Here is a 27,410-nt window from a genome sequence, read left to right as displayed (position 1 = left end):
GTTTCAGAATAAAAAATGAAGAGCTCATTAGCCGTCTCAGCTTCCCCTCCCCTTAATTCAACATCTAATTCTAGTCAACATCTAATATATATATATATATAATAGGCTTGCATAGAATATCTCATTTTATCTGTAGAGTAGCCTCATTTTACAGATGATAAAAATTACGACTGAGAGTGACTGAGGAACCACAGGCATCCTGTTTACTTGGTCTTTTATTAATTTCCGTGGGGGATAAATTCATTTCCTGCTTTATTCTCATCTGTGTTTGGTGAAGCAACAGGGAGTTTTCATGCATGCGTGTGTGCGTGCACATATGTGTACATGGACTTGCATTTCTGTTGAATATCTCTTCGTGTTTGGGGATTGATTAAAGGACTGCTCTTCCGTCAGGCTATATTGCACCCCTTTCTGGTAGTTTCTTTGAACTTGCTCTTCCTCCTCGTTGGCCTCTCTAGTCACATGATCTCAATAAATACATCTGGGACAGAGGGTTGTCTTCTGATTTTGGTTTCCTCCCTCCCTGGCTTGTACCACTTCTCATCAACTTCTCTACAGCCCTGGTTTACACCCTGGCCAAACAGAAGATTGTCTGATCTTCCACTGTGACAATTCTCAGAACCAGGTAACCTCTGGTGAGGGTTTTCATTACACGTGAACTTCAAGGTGCAGTTGATAAAATAAACCCATTTCGTTGCCAAGGTGAGCTTTTAAATGTAACTGGGCCATTTTAATTGTTCAAAAATCCTTTTATTCACCTCTTGCTGATTCTCTAGTGAAGTTATCAACGTATGACTCTCAAAATCCTCTCTAGGTCTTTGCACTCTCCAAGTTTTAGGTTTCTTATTTTTACCTACCCACTGAAATGCTACTGGGATTAAAGTGTTTAATTTGGTACTCTCATTCCCTCAAACTGCCTTCCTTCTAAACATTCTTATTTCTGTCAGAGGCACTATTGTTCTCTCACGTCTTTAAGCTCAATTTTGAGGTACTCTTAGCCAAGTGGTTCCCTTAACTACTCCAAATTCTCCCCAAGGGCCAATCTCATTTCTCTATTACTGCTTCTTATGCCATCTTAATTGTCTTCACACTGATGCAAGCCAAGAATTATATAATTGTTTCATAACTGTTAAAGATCTATTCTAACACACTCACTCTGAGACAGAGTGTGTAAATATTTGTTGAATAAATTAATGAGTACCCTAATGAATACATATTTGATACAAGGATAAATAAATAGTTGAGTTGCATCACCTCCTCCCCCCCAGGAAAATTGTGACAGTTCTATGCTGGGCTTTTTCTAGGTAGAGGTCACATTTTATTAAGAAACTTTCTTCCTTTATTCCCCTAAATCTCCAGGTGCTCTCTTTCTAATAAGAACTCAACATTTTTATTTTGCTTTTAGCAAACATTGAATGACCTTGTGGGAATGGAACAAAGTTTGTGAGGATTTTATTAATCTCAAAACAAAATAGAATTTGTGTATGAGACAAAATCCAAAAAGACCTTGGTAAATGAGCATAAAGATAAAAGTTAACGACTACTGGCAAGTGTCTCGCAGTGAGTAAATAATGAATATCTGAGTAAAATTTTAAAAAGTTTGATTACATCCTTGGAATCTTGAAATCATCATGGAGGAATTCCTAAAAAGCTCTCAGAAACTCTTCAAGAATTTACTTCTTTGTCTTTCTGAGACTTGAATTTTAATACTTTTTAATTTAAATATAATCACATTCAAATAAATATTTCAATCTACAACTCTAATTTAAATTCTCCTCTTCTTTTTTGTGTCTTTCTCTTAGAGCTTTGTTTTGTTTTTCATTTACAATTAGCTGTTTCATACGGAGTTATTAAGTATCTCAAAATCACCAGGAGAATGATGGTAAATATTGGATAAAGATGTAACGTATTCCATTCCTCTTTTTGCCATCAGTTACATAGTTTTGCATCAGCTCAAACCTGACTACTATAAGTTACATTCTTGAATAGCTTTCTATTTTAAGTTATCTTACATTTTTGCAGAAATGAGTGAGTAGACCTCTTGACTCTCCAGCATTCTTTCACCTATCCAAACTGCAGAATTGTGGACAATCTTTGAGTCAGTACAGAAATGTTGTATGTGTGGGTGGTTTTTTTCTTTTTCTTTTTTTTTTTCCCAGAGACTGGTAAAATCGCACTGGCTCCAGAGTTTCACCCTCCTGCCCTAGCAATAGAGGTCATCAGCAGCATGGAGTCAGTTTGGGGTATCTCCCAATCAGAAACAAATAACAGTGGCTCCTTTGGGAATCCACTGAGACCATTACAGACCTTCCAATGAATAGTTAAGCTTTGTAGTGTGTCTCCTGGAGAAACAGCTGTTTGTCTAACCTTTGAACTGACCGATACATTAATCTGAAGCATAATTTAGTTCTGTCTGAGCTCCTGGGTATGGCATGAATAGCTGGCTTGCTTACATTCTACCAGTCTCCAAAATAATAATTTTTGTGCTTGTTTAAAAAAAGGCATTTTCCCCTTCCCAATTTAATTATGTATGATTATTTGATAAGGGAATGCCAGAGCTGGTGTATAGTTCCTACGCTCCTACCCTGATAATTCTACCTCCATCTAGCCTTGATCCTGCTGTTAGTTACTGATATTCATCAGAATCTGTAAATCAGCTACTGCCCTCTCCAGAGCCTCTTTTCAGACCAAAGAGAAGTCTGCGCTCAGGGCTTTGCTCTGGTGAGGAGAGGTTAAGAGGAGTGGCACATACCTACAAGCTCCAGCATTGTGAAGTGCTCTGCTTGTCAAGTAACATGGTAGCATTCTACAGGAAAACCCTAGCTTGAGGCAACCTCCTGTGAAGTCTCCTTTGCAAGCAGAAGATCTATAGCACACAAAACCATCTGATTTTGTACTTCCTTTATAAGAAGTAGATTCCTATCAGTTTGATGAAAGGATGGGAGAGAAACCCTAGCAACTGGGGAACTACTTGGACAAGAAATGTGTAACTGGAAGACTACGCTCCAATTCTTCCGTGGTTGGAGTCAAAGGAAACTGTAAAATCAGGAAAAAGTTCTAAAATGGACATTATTAATGTAATAACAAAGAAATGTTATTTCCATTTTGTTAAAAAATAAGTGAAAGAAAAAAGAGAGAAAGTAAGAATCAGAGTTCAGGAACTCTACCTGATTTTTAAGACTGAGTATTTTTATGCCTATATGATAAGAGCTGAGACCAGGAGTTCACCACACTGTTTCTTAAGTGTGTCAGATCAAACATATCTTTAGGTAGATTAATTTTTTATTGGTTACAATATACCTGCAAGTTTAAGAATTTAAAGTGGAATAGTGATGTGAAAACAGCCTTTGAAATGAATATCTTATTAATAAAGAAAAAGGTAAAGACATCTGACGTGCAACTTCATATTCTATTTTCAGAAAATAGAATGTGAGGTTGTGTAAAGGGAAGGAAGGTCTTGCTTAATCAGAGTTAATGTGAGAATCATTTTAGGCAACAGAGCTGGGGAAAACTTCAGTCCGAATCAAGTCCATATTTACAAAATCTACTCTCTTGTAGAAATTGTGCATGAGCTAGACTCATCATTGTCCTCTAGGAATAAACTCTCTGATAATTTAGGAACTGATACAGTACACCAAGATTTGGGGTATTGTAAGGTGAAGTGTGTACAGTTTAATTGCGTATAGTTTTCCAGAGATTTCCCTTATCTCCCTCTCCTTGTCTCTACATCATGCCTTCCCTCCTCCTTATATGTATGGTTATCACCATCTATAGGTTGACAATGAGTCTCAGGCTTGTGGATGTTTACAGGAAAATTTAGAATATTGCTGATTCCAAGTTTATAATAGATGCTAGTTTGGGTTGAAAGAACAATTCTCGTATAATTTAGAAGGAAACTATGAATTTCCTAATGTGTTTCTCATATCTAAGGAACTGATTTATGTCAGACCAAAAGCAGTGGCTCACTTGTGAATGTTTAACAAGCTGTTCTCTGGGTGGAGCAAAAAAGGGAGCTCTGATTTATAGCTTTTGCCAATTTCCATGGTGTAAACATTCCTCCCATGGTTTATTTCAAGCCACTAACATGACATTACTAAATGCATAGTTGGGAAGAGATGGTCACAGTCAGATTTGTAAGCTTGGAGGGGCAGCTCTGCTGGCCGCTGACGAGTGTCAAGGAACTTGAAAAATCTAGTGTACTGAATGAATCTCAAATTTAGCCTTTGTCACTCATAACTCGTTATGGGCTCTTAAAACTTGAAGCAATATCCTCAACAGGTATATGGAAAAGTGACAGGTGATGAAAAAAATCATTCACGAGGCAGTACAGATTTTTAATAAGTAAAATGGAAAATTTATCAATTTTGCATTTTGAATATTTTGGTTTGGGCACATTGCCAATATTTCTAACTGCCTAAACCAAGTTTTTTCCCCTTCCCAATACGAAAAATATTCTCCTGTCAACATGAAACAACATATAGTTATTATCCTATCTTATAATCTACGAAGTATCGTATAAAGATTTTAAAACACTAATTAAAATTATTTGTGAGCAGAAACTAATGTTAATGATGATCCAGAGAGACAAAAAAAAAAAGGCAAAGTGGTACCCGTGAAGCATACATTCACTTTAGAATTTCCAAGATCTTGATGTACCATCATTAGTTCCTAAATTATCAGAGAATGTAACTCCTGGAGGACGAGGATAGAGTCTGGCTCATTCTTTTATCTAACTGCCTAGCACAATTTCTGCAACAGAACAGGTTTAATAAATATTGAGTTGATTTGGATCAAGGTTTTCCCTGGCTGCCAGTATCCAAACTGACTCTCATACTCACCCTAGATTAAGGCAGACCTTGCCTGTTCACGGTTTCCATTAGCCTGAAGTTGCACGGATTCACAGAGGAAAAAAAAAAATCTACAAAACCTGAGAAAGGATGTGAATGGATTTTAAACATGCCAACAAATGTGGGTATTAAAGAAAGACAAAAAATTTTCAAGACTTTTGGTAATCAAATATATGCAAAGTAAATAAATATTTAGATTCAATTTTAACTCATTAAATAGAAATTTAAAACATAATACTGTCCAATTCTAGAGCTCAAGTGGTAGAAATTGGAGTTCCAATACCTTCCACTATTACTGGAAGGTAATTCAAACCTTTTTGCAGAGCCAAATAGATCAAGAGATCGAGAGATGTGAAAATGATCACACCCTTTGACCCAGAAATTTCTTTCTATAGAATGTATACATATATTTTTTTCATAGAAAGATATATATATATATATATTTAAAATGAATAGGAAAAAGTCCTATATGATTTCAGATGTTCACTGAATATTTTATACAATTCAAGATATGAAAACAACCCAATATTTTAATAAAGAGGAGAGGCTAAATAAATTACAGGACTCCATGCTGACAAATGAGTAGTGGATACTTTGAAAAAGTGTTCAGATTATAAAAATTAGAAAATAGTTTTGAAATATTAAGAAAACAATACAAAATTCTGTACATGTTATAATTTTAAAGCAGGAGTTGGCAATCTTTTTTATGTAAAAGGCGAGATGGTTAATAAATTGGGCTTTGCATGATGTACAGTCTGTGTTGCAACTACTCAACTCTGCTGTTGTAGTGTGAAAGCAGCCTTGGACAATATGCAAATGAATGAAGGATAGCTGTGTTCCAATAAAACTTTATTTACAGAAAGAGGTGACAGCCTCATTTGGCCCAAGGGCCAAAGTTTGCAGACCCCCTGCTCTAAACACAAATGTTGTGAACTAGAAGGGACTCTGTAAAATTGAAAGTATTTTTTTTGAAGTGGGTAGAGTTATATTATTTATTTATTTCTTTTTCTTACATACGTGATTAATATTTTTGCTACATTTTTGAATGATTATAGAACACCCTGGAAAATATATATTGTCATATAAAAAACCTGCCTCATTCTAAACCTGTAATTATCATGTTTTGATGTAGTAACATGACTCACTCAGGGTATAATTTTACATGAGAGAAATTCATAAAGAAAAATTTATGACTTTAGAGTTTAACGTAAGAGAATTCATCAAATATCTCTCCAAATAACAAAAGATATAAATACTTTATGTATAATTTGTATTCACAATAGTTATAGTTTACAATCATTGGCTAATGAAAGACATTGCACTAGGAAGTTTATGTGTATGCAAATCATTTCCTTTAATCTTCACGACCAACCTAATGAAGTAAATTTTATTTTCCTCTTTTGACAGAAATCTGATTTAGGTAATTTTCCTCAGTCTCACAGCTAATAAATGACAAAGCTGGGACTGGAACCTATGCTATGAATTGTCATGCTATCTTTCCTGCATATTTTCTTTCTCAAAACTATTTTTTTAATGAAATTGTCCCTTGATGTAGAAATATCACTTTTAGGAGCCTATTGTGAAAATGCATCTCCAATAAGGCCATAAAAATTGCACAACATTTTTCATGGTGACATTAGTAGCAGTAATAGAAAGTATTTGAAAAAACACGGATCTATATACACATATGTTTGTATGTGTTTGTGTACATATACATAAATATACATATAATATGTATATTTGATATATACATACATAGTAAGGTAGCTTTTAAGTAAGAAAGAAAGGGATATATATATATTCTCTTCCCTGTCCCATCCCAAATTTTTGCAAAACATAGGGATAGGGAAGAGAAGAGGAGTTCTCCAAGCATATTGTTTTATAAAGTTTTGCCTTTGAAATATTTTCCATTTTAAAAATTGTTTTACTTACATGATGGTTTAAAAACCTTAAAATTAAATGCCTAGAGAAACAACTATCTATCAAATTGATAGCATAGCAACACAGAAAACCCACAGAAATCCAAGTAACTTTGACCACATTACTCTTCCTGAACACCCTCAGTGGGACATATTTTGGGGAAAAAATTCCTACAAATATGCCTTACACTTCTCTTTCCTGGTAGTTTTGTATTTGATAGTGTTCTGGACGTAGAAATCCCCAACACTATATGTGTGTGTTGTAGGATCGTGCAAATAAAGGAGTAAATATATTGGTAGTGTTGGTATCAGTGTTATCTTTGCAGAAACAAGGAGACACAAATATGGAACAAGGAAGAAAAATAAAGAACTCTCTAACTTATGTGCAATAGCAAAAAAGTGGAAACAAGCTAAATGAATAAACAAATGTTATAGGCACACAATTGAGAACCATGGAGCTGTATAAAAGATAGAGAAAGTTCTCAAGGAATTGCTGTGTTTTCTGATAGGACAAATCCATATCAAGTGGCACCATACAAATAAACTGGCCCGGACTTCTCTAAATGTCAAAGACAAGAAAAACAAAACAGATGAACAGTTCTAGATTACAGCAAACTAAAATGAGGCATGACAACCAAATGCAATGCCATCCTCTCTATTGGACTTTGGATGATCTTGGATATATTCAACTGCAAAAGACATTATTACACAATGAGAGGAGCTTGAATGTGGACTGTACCATACCTGTATTATACTGTATTATCTATATCAAGGTTAATTTCTTGAATGTGATCACAGCAATATGGTTTCAAAGAAGAAAATCTCTGTTATTAGGAAAAATATGCTGACATAGTTAGGAGTGAAGTGTCATAGAGTATGCCAGGTACTCTCAAAAGATTCAGGGAAAAAAGTCTATATGGAGATAGGTAGATAAATAGATATAGCAAAAGGAAAAAATAAATGTAGAAAAATGTTAATGATTGTGATTCTAGGTAATCCATATACAAAGTTCATCATACTACTTTTGCAACCTTTCTGAAGATTTGAAATTGTTCAAAATAAAAAGTTGCTTTAGGAAGTAAAAACTATTATATTTTGCTCTCAAATTTGAATGATATCTAAAAGAAAATTCTTGGAAAACTGTAATACCATTATTTTCCCCGAGTGCTTTGAAAATATTACTCCAATTTTTGCTGATGCTAAGTGTGTTGTCAACCTAATATTGTTATATTTTTTAAAACAGGTAATCTGTCATTTAAAGTTTTACAATTTTGCTCTTTGCCTTTGAAGTTCTAGTTGCACTCTGTTCTTGCCAGGTGTGTGTTGGTTTACATAAACCCTGTTAGACCTTGCAACAACTATCAGTTTATGGATTCATTTCTTAGCTTAGATCTGGAAAATTAGGAGCCATTCCTTAAAACAACCTTTCAATTTACACCTTCTCTCTTTAGCTGTGTCTAGTCTATTGTTTAAGCATACCCTTCAAACAGATCTGTTTTAAAGTCTCTTTAAGTTTCTTTATTACTTTTCATTATTAGGGAGCATTTTCTGAGTATTTGTTTGATTCTATTGATACTCCCTAAAAATGTCCTCTGGTGAGATATGTATTATATGTATGTGTGTGTGTATATATATATGTGTGTGTGTGTATATATATACATATAAATATACACCTATATATATATTTGCCTTACTGTAGCACTAGCTAACTAGTTCTTATATTACTTTACCAGTCTGAGATATACTTACTCATTTATGATGTTAATTTGGATTCCATAGCCTGTTGTACCATGGCTTGGATTTCCAACTTTTCAAGGATGGCCCCTTCCTACCCAGGGCCTCAAGCAGATCCACAAGTTTCTTTGCAGTTTCCCCAGATGGGAAAAGTTTTTTGTTTCTGTTTTAGAGACAGATCAATATTTGGACTCTATGCTTTATGCATAGCTCAGTTGCAGACCCCTATATTTTGGGGCCTAAGACTTTGACTTCCATTATTGAGGGTCATAGAACTCTATCCTCCATGTAATATAAGGAGCTAGATTTGGAAAGTAAATGTACAGGAAATGACAAGATGGGAAGTGAACAGAATAAGGTCTACAGAAAAAGATAAGGTGACAAGGTGATCAAAAGAAGCAAAAGTGTTTTCCTAACAGTGTTTCATGCAGATGAGGAACATCCTTCATATGTAAACTTTTATTCATTACCTCTACGTATACTGTTATATCCCTGTTCTGTTACTGCCACTTGTGGGGAAGCACAACAGATCGGATTAACTATAATTATTTTTAAAAACTAATTTTTTTCAGTTTGTAAAGGTAACATTAGAGGCATAATGCTCTTCCCCCTTCCAAGAATGTGCTTCTTTTCTCCAATGATGAAGTTGATGTGGGATTTGCTGTGTTCTTAGGGATCCTGCCTCCCTGACCACACCTGTTGACATGGAAAGTAGGCACCTAAATTGGTCTTTCTCTGGAGTTCTTTAGAATTGCTACTGGTTAAAGGGATCCAAACTCTTCCTGGAGGTGAAAGTGTGAGAAACCTAAGCCGTTTGGAGAAGATTAGTATAAGAAACTGCTGAAAAAAGAGAGATGGACCAAGAAGCACGTTGGTGTCCCATGTGTGAGTAAAGACACCATCTTCAAAATGGATTGTCCAGCCCTACCTGCCCAAGCTCACACTTCATGGATTAGTGGTAAACAACCCAACCAAGCTCTTTCCAGATTCCTGACCCACAAATCACGTGCAAAAAGGATGGTTTTAAGGCACTAAGATTTGGTGTAGTTTGTTATACAATAATAGATAACCGGACTACTTAACAGCACCTCTCTAGAAGAGCTGTTTAAGACTAATGGACATCTTAGCCTGCTGATATCCGCTTTTCACTCGAAACCACAATGAGAGGAGAGATGACAGTGCTTAAACCTACTGTAGTCTAGGGATATTTATCCAAAGAGGTTCTATTAAGTGACAAATGAAGACATGTCTCATCCCATCACAGACTGACAAGGTCTCTGAATTTTTGAGAATATCACACCTGGATACTGAATTCACTTTGGGGCCTTTAAGCCCCAGACGGTTTGGAAGAAGTTCAGAGAACAGTAATCCCAACTCTGACCCACACCTCCTCCAATTAAGAAATAAAATTTTTTTAAAAAAAGCAGAACCCCAACAACAGTCTACCTCACACACGAAACCACAGTGATTAAAGAAGGAAGGTCTGGCTAGAGATAAAAGACAAAGCATGTAACTAATGACAAGAAAATATACCTCAGGGCCAGCAACTGGTAACGACAGGAAAGGCATGATCTGAGGCTACAAATATTTGAAAGTCATTTTGCCCCAGCAATAGAACAACTTTTTATGAGGTGTTACTAATAAGGTAAAAGAAAAAAAATGGCTGATTTCTTTTCAGATATATTCGTTTTTACGCAAGCCTACATTTACGGACTTGGAGCAAAAATTATGAACTTGTGGGAGTAGCAGATTTTACTGAAGGTTAGAGAGAAAGGCATATTTGTGTCATGATAACACCAATAAGCTAATCGACTTTTTCTCCTCATTCTTAATTAGGCAAAATTTTCCACAGGCCCCAGCCTTTCCCGATCTTGCCCATCTCCATGTTTGCTTTGACTAGACTATTGTCCCTATGCAACCTAAAAATAATTTTTAAAAACCCTCCTTTTAAATTGTGCAGAGCACTTCAGTCCACTCCCCAAATTTCCCTCTGCTTCTATCTTTACATATCTCTTAAGGTGGCTTGCTGAAGCATCATCTTCCTACTTGAGGTTTGAATCTCTGCCTCTTTCAACAGTGTCTGCAAGGAGCTGAAAATAGATTTGCTGAATAATGGCAACTTCTAAGAACCCGGTGACTCCAGTCAATTTTAGTTTTAAATATCATTTTCTTCTTTTCTGTGAATTTGTGACTGGGTTTAGTGTTTGAGATGTTTACTATGGAGTTTCATTGGAATCAACACCTGGGGGCAGGGTCGGGGGCAGGATTGATAATTAGAAGTTACAGAGCTGCCAGTTTTAGCCCAGTGGTTCTCAACTGGGGGTAATTTTGCCCCCTTCCCACCAGGGGACAGTTGATAATGCTAGAGCCTTTTTTTATTTTCACGATGGAGTGGAGGTGAGGGGTTGCTACTGGCATCTAGTGGGGAGAGGACAGGAATGATCCTGAACATCCTATATAACATGTGGGACAGCCCCTTCAAGAAAATTACCCAACTCAAAATGCCAGTAGTGCCAAACCTAAGAAACTCTAGCTTTAGATAAAGCCCAAGAGGCATTGAGGAACTAAAATGGCTCATCAGAAGTGTCCCGAGTTGGGCAAAAATGAGTGGGCCTTTATAACCCTACCTCCATCTGTAAGTGAATATATTCAGGCAATCTCTGAAGTCTGTCCAGTGACTGCGCTCCCAGAACCTGGACAATCACCCCTCCATTGAAGAGGGATGGAGAGAGCACATCTTTCCTATAGTTCCCTGCTATTAGCTATGTGCAAGAGTACAGAGAAGAAATATGTCATGCTACTTTCCTGAGTTGCTGAGGATAAAGAAAAATCCATGCATACCTAAAAGGTCAATTTCTACTGGAGCATAGCTAACTATATGACTTACTGTTTATTAACTCTTATTGGTATGTAAGATGCTTTATCTGCTCCATCATGCCTCGTGTATCCTTATGCCAACCATTACAAAATTTGATTACAACAAATCTGTAAGTACTTGATAAGATTTCCATCTCTGGCCAATTCACAGCTAAATCAGATGAAAATGCTTAATACTCCTTGTTTGTAATCAAAAGCAAAATGTAGATTTTCTGACTTTTAAAGTCACAGAATGTAAGAAGTAGAAGGGACCCTAGAGGTCACCTAGTCCAATTTTGCATGCAATCTGCACATGTATGCATGTATACACAACACTTCTAGCAAATTCTGATTGCCTTAATTATCTACAGTGAAACGCAACTTGCTATCTCGAATGGTAACGCATTCTAATTTAAGATAGATTTAATTTTATTTCCTTTATTAAGCTTAAAACTTCCTATCTACAACTTCTTCCCTCTGCTCATAATTACATCTTATAGATACTTTGCTTTCTATGTGAACAATGCTGAGAGTTATTTTGTTTCCAAATAAACTCTCATTTCCAAATATTTTCCATATCAAAATATTTTTTGAATTAAATATATCTTTTTTCCTTCAACCTGTGTGCTTCATAAAGCATGGGCTTGACTGCCCATATTCTTGGCTCCCATGAACTCTAAGATGACATATTTGCATTTTCCAATATTTCTTTATCTTTCTCTTCACTGAACAATTTTACCTTGTTCAGAAAAAAAATCTAGAGTAACATTTTTTCTGATGGAACAAGTCACAGATTATTAATCCAACAAAACTTCCTTGTTACATAATATTGTCATAATTTATTGTTCAACATCATTTGCAAAATAATGGTTAATCACGGTGTTTATTTTTATAATGTCTATATCAAGAAAATAATGTCTGAAAAGTAACATAGAGTCAGGAAAAATAATGAGAATTTTGCTTTTCTCATTATTTTAATTAGGGTGGTTTTTAAATTGCTCTTGAATATGTTAGTTATTTCTCTGATATTTTAAATGATTGAAGCCCAAAACATATAAATGATATTTGAATGTAATGAGGTTTTTCTTTCTGGAATGTAGTCCCTGTTATAAAAATATGAATGGTGGTAGCAATGAATAGAATATGTTAATAATTATTCATAATGGTTAATTCTAAGTTTAATAATTAACATAAAATTGCAAAAATAAACATTTGGTCATGTATAATACGCATATTGTAAAATGACATTGCATAATCAGTCCAGAGGTAGTTAATGAGTGCCCATTTGAAATCCCTACTCATTTATGTTTATGCTTATTAATATATAATAATTAATAAAATAATGGGTGATAAGAAAATGGAGTATGTAAATAGTTCCCTATATATAAGTCCTCAATGATGACATTTTCTTTGGAAAAATGATTCTCATGTCACATTTTTAGGAGGCCAAGTTTAGTACATCCATTTCAGTCACCAGAATCGACTTTTATGGAGTAGATTCAGGGCTCTCATTTCTTATTAAAAGAAATAAACATGTTTCTCCTCTTTGAGTTTAAGCGAGTACTAACAACAATGTATTATCAGCATGAAGAGAGAAATCTTTTTCTCTACCATTCTCTAGGTTTTATGAATTTGGTGTCTCTTTTGCTCTAATTACTACCTGCAGGGAACAAAACTAATGCTCATTTTCAATGCAAATATTTAAGAGAAAGATTAGACTAAGGATGCCATGTCACACAGGAGTGGCCAACCACTACAGTCAACAGCCCTCAAATCTTAGTAGATCCGTCTAAGAAATGTTGATTTCTGGCTCACAAAACAGTCTAACGCAGGTTTGCTGTGGGGAGGCAGGCCATTCTCTGGGCCTCTAGGTTCTGTTTTATGCTATGTGGAAGGCCACACAGCAGGTTTTAGGGATCAGCCCTGGAAGTGGCATACATCACTTTCTCCCACACGAACAGAACTCAGTCATCTAACATTAGGAAAGCACAAAAATGTCTAGCTGTGTTCCCACAGAAAAAAGAAAAAAATTTAATGTTGTCCAGCATTGCCTCTGCCACAGACTGATTTTGAAGCAATTATTTCCCTTACTTATTTTTTGCTATAATTTCATGACCTAACTCATCCCTGGCCCTGAACCTTGCAACCTTGGGTTATTCTAGCTTCCTGATCTTGTCAGTTTGCAAGGAGAATTAAGAACAAACAGGATGATTCAGGCTTCCTGAGGGCTACCCTGAAGCGGCAGAATGGTCTCATGGTCTTCAGAAAAGTGCCCTTCTCCCTTGCCAGCTCTCTCCTGGTTATTGCTAACATGACTGCTGCAATGCAGCCGCCACCAATGCACATCCCGCGACCTGGTACTTCTGTCAGCTCACCTGCCCTTTTTAAATCTAGCACACAAATTGCTTTGTGTATGAAGTATGAGTGAGCTAAATTTTTTACTATCTTAGGTTACCTGATAACACAGACAGTAACTGAGACGGAAGGAGAGGAAATGGCATTGCTGGAAGAGGAAGAAATTGATACAGTGCTTAGTCAGAACCGACAAATTCAAAAGAGAAAGTGACAGAGTATTTATTGCTGAGAGGAGCTAAGTGCATAAATTCTCATTCAACTTGCCAATATAAAAGATCTCCAAAGAAGTGAATGACAGAAGAAATGAATAACATTTTAATATTGATTGTTATGATGTTTTGTCCACACTGGCTAATTATGATATAATCTGTGTCAAATTGAGAAAAAACCCATAATCCTGAATCTGTATTTTCCATGCTCAATGACTCTGACCCAACAGCATGTGAAATAGTTCCTCCAAAAAGTCCCACCTGATTGGCCAAAAAGTGGTTTTGTTAATTATTCTTTAAATACTCATATCAATATTGTCCTCTGTATTAGAGCCCAAGACATGGATCAAAGTGTTGATGTTATCTGGAAAGTCCAAGCCCAGGCTGGTGAGGTAAGGAGAAAGGTGGAAGTGAGGTAAAGACAAAGGGCATTGTTGTGCAATTCACTACTATGAGGGTAATGCCTTTAACACAGCCATGAACAGATACAACTGGTTGTTCAGGACATATGTTTGCTTGGAAAATAGGACTTTTCCAAAAGTTTTGCAAGGAGAAATTCCACCACAGAGCAACTGATGAAAGAGGAAAGGAGGGGACATTTATCTATTCAGTTTCTTCCAGTCTTCCATTTCCCATTGTCAAAATTAGCCCATGCAGAGCTAACTTGCTCACACATTCAAAATGTGTCCCTCAGCCCCTTGTCAACTTCTCAGGCAACTAAATATCATGTTATCTGTTGGGACATTTCATCCAAGTGTAGAAATGGAAAGGAAAATCAACATGGATAAAGCTGTTGACTGTGAGAGAGTAAAGAGGCAGTTAAGAGAAAATGAGGTCTACAATGTTTATATCCCACATCGTGTCCATTCATAGTACTTATATCCATCTACGTCCTTCCAACACATCAGCTTACTGGGGAAGTGACTACAAGGTGACCCCTTGGACCTGTAAAATAACCTCAAGCCAGAATTACATTTATTGCTTGATCTTCACCCCCTTTCTAACTGGTGACCATGGTGGCATTTCCAGTCTTTGAGTATCAATGTCACCTAGAACCCCACATCTAACATTCTTTTAAAAATCTGCATATTTCTGATTCCCCAGTACACAGTTATCTTGACAACTAGCTATACGATTATTTGGAGGAACAATGGGAGGAATATTTACCACATATACTTGCTGTGGAACTGTAGGGTCCCCGCTCAAGGTAATCCAACGTCCCCTTCCATAAGTGCATCTGGGTATCTGGTACAGCTTATATTTGGAAACAGGGTAAGTAGCTATGATTTTTCAGTATAATAGCTGTTATTAGCCTTCTGCTAACCTGCTCTCGATTTTTTTTTCTAATTATATAGAACATATAGTACCCTATTCAGCTGTCTGACTGCCTCACTTCAATGGGAATACCATGATCTGTTAGCTGCTACCATAGGTCTTTGTGGGTCCAGGACTTGTTTGACATTTTAGCTCTATGGCTCATTGTGAAGATTAGATCCATCTTGGTGCTGATGATTAATTGTTGCTACTTGCACTATGCCTTTCCAGAATCCCATCTTTCCAGACAGAATAGAGAGGCGAGGTTGATGGCTGAATTCCCTACAAAAAAGCCTCACCCTACAGAGTGCAGTCACTACCAAACTAGCAAAGACTCTGGTACCCATCTTTACCCCCAACACTACATTTTCTTACTCTCCAGTGAACAGAGGTTCTTTATCTGCTCCTGAGGACCTTGGTCATGTGGTGAGTTGATGAACTATACATGAAAAAGTCATTTAACATTCTCATATGCTAGAACTTTCTGATTGCCTCTTTAACATTTTGCCAAGGAAGTTCTTGTACCCCTACTTTGTTTATTCCTGGTCATCATTGAGTCCAGAGTTCTGAGAGCAAACACAGAAAATTATTAGGGCCAACTCCTGTAATTCTTTATAAAATGTTAAATCCTGATTCATGAGATTCTGAGTCTAATCAGTCTTATGTTCCACTTCCCTTTCCAGCCCTACGGTCTCAAGACCCAGACCCATACATGCTTTCCGGTCTCTTGCCGCTACACAGCCAGACTGCCATTACTTTTCCAGTACAGCTTCCTGGAGTATAGCTTTGGTTTCCCCTTTGAGGCTGTGCTGAAGCCTGACTTTGGTGATGGCCTGTAGGCAATGTGGGGTGATGAGAGTGCGTCTTGAGGGAAGTGAATGTCTTCTTGTAAGACACCTGCGTCTTGTGAAATCATCGCATAGCCTCCAGGTAAGAGGAGACTGAAATATGTCCTATGACAATAGAGAAGGGCTGGAACTGGGGGTTCTATATTCTCAAGTTCATCCACTCATTGCCCTATCCCAGGTCTCAGGGTCCCACTCTTCCACTTGCAGAGTCCTGACTTTGTCATAGGAAAACTATCAAGGCTGTAAATTTAGTGTTCCTGGATTTCTAGGCAAGATTTGGGAAGCATCTTCCCTGACTCTTTTAATCAACTATTTAAGGTCTGTACTGTTGACATCAATAATTTCTTCACATCTCAATCCTAATAAATAACATGGTTCCCCAAATTAAGTTCTCTTCCACTGTCTTGCGCTCCATCTACACATCATAATCCACCACAGGTGGATGCTTAAGGAATTATGCTACTACTTCATACCAGCAGTTTTTGTTTTTAGAGAGCTGAGTAATCTAACTACAAAGTCCCATCCTGAGGCACAATTGTGTTGACCTTGGCACTCTAGAAAATAGAGCCTGAGGCAAAAAATAATATGCTGGCAATTTATTGGGACGTTCAAGCATGGGGCTCTGAGTAGGAAGGGGGAACAAGATGCTATTGAGTCAGGAGTGGGGCAGGCAAGGGAGTTGGAGAAGGTGTACAAATATTGTAACCTCCAAATTAAAAAAACTAATAATAAAATATTGAAATATTTAATCATTTTTTCACTTTTAATACACTTTGTGTGGTTATGATCTTTGTTTTTTGTTGTTGTTTTTTTTTTTTCAGGAAGATTAGGCCTGAGCTAACTGCTGCCAATCCTCCTCTTTTTGCTGAGGAAGACTGGCCTTGAGCTAACATCCATGCCCATCTTCCTCTACTTTATTTGTGGGACACCTACCACAGCATGACTTGACAAGTGGTGCCATGTCCATACCCGGGATCCGAAATGATGAACCCTGGGCCACCGAGAAACAGAACGTGCAAACTTAACCGCTGCGGCACTGGGCTGGCCCGGTCATGATCTTCTTATGATCATACAGTCTGAACAAAGATCCTGTGTACACAAGAAAGCAGCAGATAGCACATATTTAGGAGCAAATGATCTTGTACCTGAAACAGATATAATGTCTTCTAGGTCACCTGAATTAGAGGCAGTAGTAGTTCATATATGTACCTAAGGACATTCAAACATGTCAAATTATACAGGAAATGTCTGTATTAATGATTTACTTAGATAATACATCAGAAGTGTGAAATCCATAAAATAGGCACTTTCAAGCTGTTCCTGTCATCTTCAAAACCTATCTCAAAATATCCCTCCTTTGTGAAACTTGCCCCAGGTGAGGGTGGTTACTTCCTTATATGCATTCCTTTGGCACACAGTGCAGCATTTTATAAATTTCCTATCTCTCTCCCCAACTTGAAGATCAGGATGGCATTTTTCATCTGCCCTGATGCTTGAAACAGTAACTAGTATGTGCAGTGCTTTAATAAATGGATGAATGAAAGAAATGACACTTTTACTTTCAAATACTGCAAGCTTTTGAGTCTTGCACTTTTTGCCTTTCTCAATAATTCCCCAGGCATCTTGGGTCTTTACACTCTTTCAAAGTATTCTTTCAAGGGAGGAACTGAAGCTTAGTTTTACTAGGATGTAAATGAATTATAACAGTTTAAGAATAGCATAATTCATAACAAATATAGGTTTCTCCATTTGAAATCTATTACTATTTCAAATACCTTGAAAAATGCAAAAAAAATGATTATCTAAAAATAGAAGAGAAAAAATTAGTTTTGAAAGTTTAGTTATATATTGATTTGCATCTGAGAGTGTGTGTATGTGCATGTAGATGGAGAAATTAGCTTTTCCTTAAACAGGAGAGTTAGAATGTTTCATGAAATTAATGGAAAGAGTATCCTAGAAAGAATAAAGGGAGGCTTGGATAAATTAAAGATTTTATCTTCAACCAAGCTGGAGTAATTGACTAAATTAACTTGTCCTAAAGAGACACGTACTGAGACATTGCAAAATAAAAAAAAGATAAAAGGAAATTAGAGGATGTAATATGGAATATAAACAGCAATAGTTAGAAATAAAGGGGAGACTGAGAATCCACTGTGGAGGGGAGAAAAGGTTTACATGTATAGAAGTGACTAAATACACCAGTTCATTCTATGAGGAAGACTCATCTTCTTTCAACTGACACATGGACAAAAATCTTGCATCCGAATTTTCTCCCAAATCCTGTATGGAAAAAGACTAAGATATAAATTAAAAGTAAAAATATGTGAATATAAGAAATGGTAGCTTTTTCTGTCTTAACCTATCCAAATTTCCCAAAGATTATGTTCTTTGAAGACATTTACATATAAATTTGTGCATTGTATGACAGATTTATTATCAAACAGTTTAAAGTTCTTGCATTTTTCAACCATTGTCTGATGACTTTGGCACTTTTTATTTTATTTGTTTTAAATCTTGATTGGAGATTGCCGTTGCATTTCTCCAGATATAGTTAAGGAAAAGGCACTATTCGGGTAAAATTAATGTGGTATTCATGAATCATACATGATAGAATAGACTACTGAATAATATTTGAATATATGCTTTTCTCTGAAAAAATCTTACAAAATGGAATGAACATGGAAAAAGAAATAATTAAAATTGCTTTTCCTGGTGCTACACCTTAAGAAAGATTCAGCACTTGCCTTTGAATTCAGACTACTCCATGATACTAAGATCACATCTAATGTCTATCCCCTAAGCCTAGCAAGGAAGGGCAAGTAAAATAGTCACTATTTGGCTATTGTATCATTACTTACTGCTTTTAATTGATGAATTAAGTGTATCCCTTTTGTTTTTATTGGAATGATTCTTGAGTGCAAATAAATGAAAGTGTCTGTAGATTTCACAAAAATATTGAATTTCACATACCTCACAATTTAATTGACAGAAGCAATCCTGGTTATCATTTCAAAAAAATACTTGTGATGAGCTTAAAGCATGGAGAAAGGAAAATCATAACCAATTTTCACATTGATGTATAGAATTTGACATCTAGTCCTTACCCGTGAAGTTACCAGCCTAATAATCATACTTTGTCTCTGCCCTTTCTCTGATACTTATCACCCATGGACGTGTTCGTTCTTGGCAATTTTCACAGGAATTGTATTATTCCTGTATATTTCCCCTGTGCAGGTATTATAATGGTAGCTTCTGGAGACAATGACCCAGCTTTGCAATCTAATGCTTTTGTGACTCTAATAATGAGAAATTCAGTTAAAGGTGTTATCACGGCATTATGGCAAGAAAGCTAACATGACATTTTTGTTTAGGGCTGTCCTCCCCAAAGAAAACCCTGTGAATCCAGTTATTGTTCTTAGGCTATGAAATATCCCAGCTTTCTAGTAGAATATAATTAAATGTACCTCATAGAGTTCATACAGTCAGCTTCTGCCAGGTTCTTATGATGAATAACAGATTTCAACGTCATACAAGGTGAGTAAAAATTTGTATAGATACCAAAAAATTTTCAGTCAAAGACACTGTACTCATTGTTGTACCCTTGGGGGCAGCAGCATTGGTCTCAGCTAGGTGATCACATCAGAACTCTGCAAACACTTCCAACATTGATATTAGGGCACACCATAAGGGCAAGGTCCTCAAAACTTTTCAATTTTCTAAACTCCTTTCTTTCCATCCAGCCTGGATGATGGCTTGTTGGCAACCTTAAGGAAGTCCTCAAATAATTTTATATTCAATTTTGAATAATTATTTAAATTCTTCTTGACTTCCTTTTGACTTAAGTTAGTATATCAGCAACAGGAGGAGGTCGTATTTCCTCCTCAAAAGGGGAGAAATATCGTTCACGTAATTCACACATCTCAGACTTAGGATATTTTTATGGGTTTTGATTGAAATGAGGCTTGAATATTCTAAAAATATGTTCAGATAACCTTTTATTTCAGTCGGACTGGGAAATTATCTTGTCTAGTCTCTTGTATATTGATTATATTTTATATTAGGAACTAACTGATTTGAGAGATAGTACAAATACAATCCAAGGGTTATGACAGCTAGAGTGCGGGCAGAGTAGTGCAGGCAGGAGAAAATCTTCATGGAGGAGGCAGACGACTCCTGTGGATGTTGAATGACCATTAGGATCAAAAGAGGTGGAGATATGAATGGATAGAGAAGGAGTGTGAGTGCAGAGACACAGTCCATGTCCCAGGCATGATTATAGTTCAATATTCTATGCTCTTAATTTTTTTCTTTTGGATTGTAATGAAAAATCATAAAGGTTGCATGAGGCTAGATCTTAGAATTCTCTGTGTGTCTGTTCAGGAGAGTAAACATCATTATTGAAGAAACACAGAGAGGAATCAGTTTTGTATAACATACTAGTGACTTTGCACTTTGTTAGGTAGAAGATAAATATTTGGATCTCTGCATGTATATACATATTTATTTTCTAATCCGAAGATGATGATGATTAAAATAACCAAAAGGTACTATTTACTAAATGCCTTATATGAATCTACATCTCTAACATGTGAAGTTAGTACTGTTTGCAGTTTCCTTTAAAGAGGAAAAAAACAAGCAAAAAAAGAAATAGTGATTTTTTTTTTGGCAACACAATGCTATATGTCTGGCTGAGCTAAAAACCCCGCTTTTAACCATTGTACATGCTCCTTCTTGTGTGAAAGATGGCATTTACATAGGACAAAAGTCTGTATGCTAATGCCCATTTCTCTTTAATTTACCTCACACATAAGATCATATAGTGCATGGATGTCAAAGATACATGAAAATAATTAGAATTGTGGCAAGAGAAAGCAGTCAGTGAAGGCCAGGAGCAGTGGAAGGATCTCTTCTCGTATTGTGTCTCATTGGAAAATTGCTGGTTAATATACAAGTCTAGATAAACAAGTCGAGAATAGCGACTTCCTCATGCAATCTCCAGGTATATTTACACCAGTACTTCTCAACTCTGGCTACATGTTTTTATCACTCAATCTACTTAAAAAAAGAAGAGAAAAAAATATTTTATAAAAGCAATGCTGGAGCCTTGCGCTTAGAGACACTGAATATCTGACATGAGTGTGGCCTGGGTACTGGTATTTTTTAAATCTCTCTAGATGACCAAATGCATGGCCAGAATAGGAAACCAGTAACATGTACCAATATATTTTCTTTGAGGAAGATCAGCCCTGAGCTAACATCATCCACCAATCCTTCTCTTTTTGCTGAGGAAGAGTGGCCTTGAGCTAACATCCGTGCCCATCTTCCTCTATCTTGGTCATCAAGTCAGATTGCTTCCTTTCACTGGTCCTTAATTTCATCACAATCCCTGTATCTGCCGTAAGTTGGAGCCACATGCTTCCTTTAAAGATCATTTGAGCTTAGACAGGATAGCAAAAGATCCAGCTTAGCGACGGATCAGGATCATTTGGTAAAAATCAAAATTCAAATCAGTGAATTCTCAGAAACACGTTACTGATTCCTCTCTACCTGTATATAACATTAAGCTGAAAATATTTCTGGTGAATGTTTTTACATATAGATATGTATACGTATTTTTACATGTTCAGAAACAAATCATGTGATTAGATAAGTTAATAAAGTATTATGTATTTTATCCCATGTTGAAAATTTACAAGGTACAACAGCTAAAATTTTGATTGTTTAAGTTAAAAATTGTATTTAATGTTAAATTTTCCAAGGTAATTTGACAATGAAATCCTTTTTACATAAGCTAACTTATATTCTGAGGAATCAGCATGCTATGGAAAATAAAATTGTTCAAAGCATACCTAAACGTTTTAGAAAATTACTCAGGTGCCAACATTATAATGAACAATAATCATCATCATCACATTGCATTTTGTCACAAACTTCTAAGCAACGATGAAGATCTGCTTAATAGACTTTACTTAACGGGTAACAAAATGAATTAGAGATATTTGCAGGCTTTCAGTGTACTATGAAAATTGATGATAGAAGTAGAAACGACACTCAACTGTGAGTTCAATGGGATGGTCTTAGGTTACAGGAGACTGAAAAGCTGGGTTTGTATCTCAGATAAAAGATTACAGACCTTGTGTAATTTTTTTTTTTTTAATCCTTGCTGTTGTACTCACTGATTATCTGTTATTATTAGTGTAGCCACTGGACCAAAAAATGTACTTAACATTTTTTCCATTCAGCTTAGATGAATGCTTCCTATTATTAACATTTCAGTTCATAATATAGCATAATTTGCTATGAGTTTTATAGGTCTAGAATCAGAGTCACTGAATACCATATTGCTAAAACTCTTCAGTGACAGAAATTAGTGATCTTAAAACCATTGAGATTGAATATTAAAATTTAATCAGAAACATATGGTGTCAATTCTCAGCTCAAACATTGTTTAATAAATCTTTAGAACTATTGAATTCATTTATAAATTCCTTCCAAACTTTAGCAACACCTTCCCGGGTATAGTTCTAAATTACTTTTGCAGTGTCGTTACAGATATATTCACTTCCTTCTCAGAAAGCCCGCTGTGTACCAGAAATCCCCTTGTCCCTTTTTCCTGGCTCTTATCAACTTCTGGCTTATTCTGTAACTGTGTGAAAAGACTAGAAACTCCCAGAGGACAGACACTAACTTTTGGTTCTCTGTAGCACCTAGCATATCGACATTGAAAACAACAAGGGTCAGTATATTTTTTAAATTTAATTGAAATGAAGGAATTGTGATCTAAGTATGTGAAAATTTTCTCTAACCGTTGATAGAGAATAAATCACAAAAGCCTATCTTTGTGGCTTAGCCTTTGATTTTATCTGTTGCCCAAATATAAACATCAGCCTGGATATATTTGAACCTGTGTAAGAAAGATACACTTCTACCCAAGCATCCACAAGAAGTATACTTCATGACTTTACCCACAATAAAGTGTTCATGTCTGTGAATAGATACAATGATTTTTCAAAGATTTCGATGTGTCTAAAGTTTTATTCTTTCAGCAAAATATTAACTATAGAAAAACAGATACTATGTGTCATTGTCTAAAGAAAGACAACTTGACAGCTCCGGGTGGCATGTCACACAACAGAACTGGGTTAAAATTTCTATCTTAAATGAAATCTGTTTACGTACTAGCTAAATAGTAAAGCTCTAGCAACACTGCAGATCTAATAGCATATGTTTCTGTTCAGAGTAGTTATAAAGCATATTCAAATAAAAAAATCAAAGTAACATTGGGTATGAAACTCTCTTGCTCCAGATTACGACTTGAATTTACGTTAGTCTGTACATTAACTGTGTAAATGGAAAAATCAGTGATGAGATTGAATTGCATTGGCTTACTTTATCTTGATATTCTGAAGAAAAGGCCTGATGTGCTTATTTCTTCTTTCATTTTTAGGTACATATTCTTTGAAATTTTCTCAAATATTAATATGTTTATGATTTTGATGTCACTTTAAGAATACTTTATCTTTTAACATGTATAAAATTACTTCATATATATTTAAGCATATCCATTTTGTAATTCTAGCTTACCTTTGTGTTATACTATAATAGCTAAGATAGATAATTTTCATAATAAAAAGATAATAACGTCTCCTTCCAGAATCTAATATATATATATACAAATATAACAGGCAGTTTTGCTTCATGAACTTTGATATCAAAAAGAATTAGCAAGATATTGTAAGTGGGGAGACTTTTGGTTGTAATTGGTAACCAAAAAGACGCATTGTTCACACAGAGAAAATTTTGGTAGTGTATTGGAGTACTATTAAAAATTATTCAGGAAGAAAGAAGCAACAGAGTAAACTGGAACCTATTACTCTAATTTTTATGTTGTTACAGAGTGATAGGAAGGAGATTAATTCCAATAAGCTTATCAAATTCTCTGTTTGTGGTCATAGAAATACTCTGCCTTTAATTAAATAATTAATAACATATAAGTGAAGAAAATATGATTTTTGGTTTAAGGCAATAGTAGAACATATCAAAAGAAACCAAAAGAAAATTACATATTAATTTTCTGCTGTATGATGAAAAATAAATATGTCACTGTTAACAAGGTTTCTTTATTTTCTAAGATCATATAGTACTTTTAAGCAAAAGTTAATTAGGATTGCAGAATATCATCCCACCCAACAAGGCAATAAACTTCTTGTGATCAGAGTAAATATCCAGTGCACACAAAGTAATCTAAAATGCAAATAGCATTATCATTAAGTACTAGTTATGCATCAGTAGAAAGGGCATTGTGGGAGTTGTTTAGAAAACTGAATAAAATGATTTCTCTTAGAAGACACATCTTCTATTTACATAGTATTTTTCTTAAAGAAGTTCAAACATTTCAGACCTAACAGAAACCTTTACATAATATCCTTTGGGTGAAAGTGCATATTAATGCCTCTCATTTTATGGAGTAATAAAATTAGTCTCAGCTTAAGGTCACTGATTGAGTCAACAAATCTTTCAATGTAACAGAGCAACCTTCAGGCTATTCTCCACCAGATGTCCTTGTGTTTGTAATACCTATTGAGACTTGAGTTTAAATTCTACCCACAAAAGAGATCTCAGATAGGTTCCATTCTTGCTATTTTAGCAAGATTTTTACTTTATTTTTATTTATCATTTTATAATAGACATATAAATAGTTTTACAGGGGCATCAGCCCTTTCCTGTTTGTAACTTACCAAGAACAAAGGAAAGAGGGTCTTTCTGGGTGTGGTGGATAACTAGTCTGAGAGAGAACCCCTCCAAGTAGTTTTAACTATTGTAGCAAAGAGAGGTTCAGTTTCTGGTAATGACAGAGTAACTTGTATCTGTCTAACCCTTTCATAGATATCCCACAGACAACAATGATAAATTTCAGAAAAAGTATTCAGTTATTTGGAGACTTTAGAGAGAGACCAAAGAACAGAGACGGTTGACCCTTGAAGGAAAGGAAATGCATTGAGAAAGATTTCAGTTCATCCTGTTTCTATCTCAAGAGTACTCGAACATCTTACCTAGAGACCAAACTCAGCCAGAATGATGCATTCTTACTGATTTATAGAATCCAAGAACAGAATTCAGGGCAGACAAAGTGCTTGAAAGTTTGTGAGGGGTCAGGGGAGAGGGAAACATGGAAAAGAGGAAGACACAGAGAAAGTAACCCCAAAATCTTCATATGAATTATAAACTGAATTGTGTACCCCTTTGGGAGAGTGCAAGGCCAACAGAAAACAAAAGCTAGAAGTCTAAAAGTTCTGAGCAGAGATTTTAGCTGCTGCCCAACACAGGGGAAATAGAGTTTGGAGTTTGAATGCAAATGTGTGAACTGCCTGGCTAAAATAGAAGTAAGCATTCTTAAGAGGAATAAAACAGAATCCAGCATTTCCATAATGTATTAGCCACAATATTCACATATGACAAAAATTGCAAATAAGCAGGCAAAAATGACCCAAGAGAAGTATATAGTCAATAGAAATAGACCCCAAGATGAAACAAATGTTGAAATTAGAAGACAAGTTCTTCTAGCTTGAAAAATACGCTTAGAGTATTTAAAAAATATTATTATAATTATGGCACATAAGGGAAATCTCAGCAGAGAACTGGAAACTAAAAAGTAGAAATTCCAAAACTGAAAATTACAATATCCAAAATGAAAAATTCACTGGATAGACAATAGATCAAAAACATTAGTGAAATTCAGTAAATTTTTAGATTATGCAATTTCTATTAAGGAAAATTGTCTATTCTAAAGAAAAGTGAGATTAAAAAAAGACAAATACTGTATGATCTCACTTATATGTAGAATCTAAAAAACCTGAACTCATAGAACCAGAGAATAGATTTGTGATTGCCAGGCTGGGAGTAGGGGTTGGGGGAAATGGGTAGAGGTGGTCAAAAGGTACAAATGTCTATTTGTAAGATAAATAAGCTCTGGGGATGCAATGTCCAGCACAGTGACTATAGTTAACAATACTGTATTGTGCATTTGAAATTTGCTAAGGGAGTAGATCTTAAAAGTTCTCAATATAAGAAAAAAAACTTGTAACTCTGTGAGGTGATAGATGTCAACTAAAGGTATTGTTCTAATCATTTTATAATACATACATGTATCAAATCATTATGTTATATACCTTAAATGTATGCAATATTATATGTCAATTGCATCTCAATAAACCTGGAAAAAAGAAATGCTAATAAAAAACGGAGAGAAAATATTTTTAAAAAATAAACAGAGCTTCAATTACTTATTGGACAATATCTAATATATGTTTATTTAAAATCCCAGAAAGAGAGGAGAAGGAATATGGCAAAATATATTTTTGAACATATAATTATCAACAACTTCTCAAACAATAACAAAGTTCCTAGGTGCATAGTGAACTCAAAGCAAGATAAATGCAAACACAACCATACCCAGATATATTCTAGTGGAATTGCTGAAAACCAAAAATAAATATCTCAAAAGCACTCAGAAAAAAAAAATCACTTATAGGGAAGCAATGCTAGAGAAAAATGCAGGACAGGATTTAGTGGATGAACATCTTAAAGTCCTGAAAAAAATGTGAAGCGGAAATTCTATACCCAGTGAAATTATCCAACAAAAATAAAGACAAAATAACTATTTCTGGACATGAATGAAAAAAACGAAAGAATATATTGCCACACACAGTACAAGAAATGCTAAACCGAGTTCTTCATGCCAAAGGGATATGACTGAGGATGGAAATTCCGAGGTATAGAAAGGAATGAAGAACACCTGAAAATGTAAGTAAGTGGGTCAATATAAAAAGACTATATATATTTTTCTTATCTTAATTTTGTTAGTACATATGGCTTTTTAATCAGAAACCACAACACTCTATGGAAGGTGTATAACATATATAATAACAATAGCACACAGGAGGAGGGTAAATGGTACTATACAGGTGTAAAGATCATACTTTTTATGTGAAGTGATTGAATTTCAAATTCAAGTGTTAAAGAGTAATACCATACAGATTATAATACTTGAAACAACTAGTAAAAAAACAGTGCAAATTGGTGTGATTAAAAAGACAATCTATTATTTAAAACGAAAAAAAATTGTTTTCAGTTAATCCAAAAGAAGGTAAGAATGGAGAGACAGAAGGAAAAAAGAGACAAGAAGATGACAGATTGGTAAATTTAGATAAAATATGTCATCAGTAAGTATACATGGACTAAAAACCACCACCACAAGGCAGAAAATGTCAAATTGAATTTTAAAAAAGAACAAGATTCAGCTACATGGTTTGTAAAAGAAATTCACTT

General features: G+C 35.3%; 1 long non-coding RNA gene across 2 annotated transcripts; it reads left to right on the top strand.

The window, feature by feature from the left end:
* Positions 1 to 499: 499 nt before the first annotated feature.
* LOC103556725 (uncharacterized) lies at positions 500 to 18,547 on the top strand. Of its 2 annotated transcripts, none has more exons than XR_011534953.1 (3): positions 500 to 625; positions 15,918 to 16,164; positions 16,904 to 18,547. It is a non-coding gene; the product is annotated as an uncharacterized lncRNA (long non-coding RNA). The 2 variants fall into 2 exon arrangements; XR_546273.2 differs by having other exon boundaries at positions 504 to 702; positions 16,904 to 18,144.
* The last annotated feature ends 8,863 nt before the right edge of the window (positions 18,548 to 27,410 follow it).

Source organism: Equus przewalskii, chromosome 30 (assembly GCF_037783145.1).
Source record: "Equus przewalskii isolate Varuska chromosome 30, EquPr2, whole genome shotgun sequence".
In the NCBI taxonomy this organism is placed as follows: domain Eukaryota; kingdom Metazoa; phylum Chordata; class Mammalia; order Perissodactyla; family Equidae; genus Equus; species Equus przewalskii.
This window is presented reverse-complemented; position numbering and strand designations above follow the sequence as displayed.